Here is an 830-nt window from a genome sequence, read left to right as displayed (position 1 = left end):
CTATTGCTTGAAATCTGCTCATTGCTCTCTGAAAGTATTGCTATTATCATCATCAGGGCGTGTGGTTCAAAAATCCCAGGCTATTTGAAAGAGTATATCCCAATACATACATGTCAATTAAGTTATGATGATAGTGTAGCAGTCACAGACCAAATGGCAAGAGGAAATGAGAAACTGCGATTGCAATCATTGGGGCCATTCAAATATTACAATAGTTGATTAACACATTCAATGTGAGCCCAATTTTCATTAAAGTCGTCAAAATCGGCCGTTAAAATAAGGAAGAAAAATAGAGGAAGGTTTCTGTGCCATAACTTCTGTTCAAATACTGCTTTCTACAAACGGCGCACATGGTTGGAAAGACGGAAGCTTGCTGAAGGCCATGCACACGAATGGAAGACTCGGAAGTGGATATTAGGTACGTACGGAGGCAGAGAAAGGGCTCCCGTCCCGACCAGCAGAGCACATCAATATTAACGTGCTCCATATCTCGACTTGGACGGGACCACCTCGATTGACATGCTCCTCCCTGAATGTGTTAATAACATTTATGACACCCGTCATTCCATGTACTGTGTAAGAAATAGCAATATTAATTTTCAAGCTCCACTAAACAAGTCAGTCAAATTGTGGAAGTTCAATTAGCTTTCCTAATTAAAAACTTTTAAATGAAATACTTTACTTTACTTTTACTACAAACTTTTACTCTTCAGCCAAAACTCTAGCCACGACAACAACCTCTTCCAATACAATCATTCATTGGAATAAATACAGTGATTGGGCATTACTGAGACCATTTGGATACATACATGGATGGCGATTGCACTTCT

Source organism: Ischnura elegans, chromosome 10, assembly GCF_921293095.1.
Source record: "Ischnura elegans chromosome 10, ioIscEleg1.1, whole genome shotgun sequence".
In the NCBI taxonomy this organism is placed as follows: domain Eukaryota; kingdom Metazoa; phylum Arthropoda; class Insecta; order Odonata; family Coenagrionidae; genus Ischnura; species Ischnura elegans.
Note: the sequence above shows the minus strand (reverse complement) of the source record.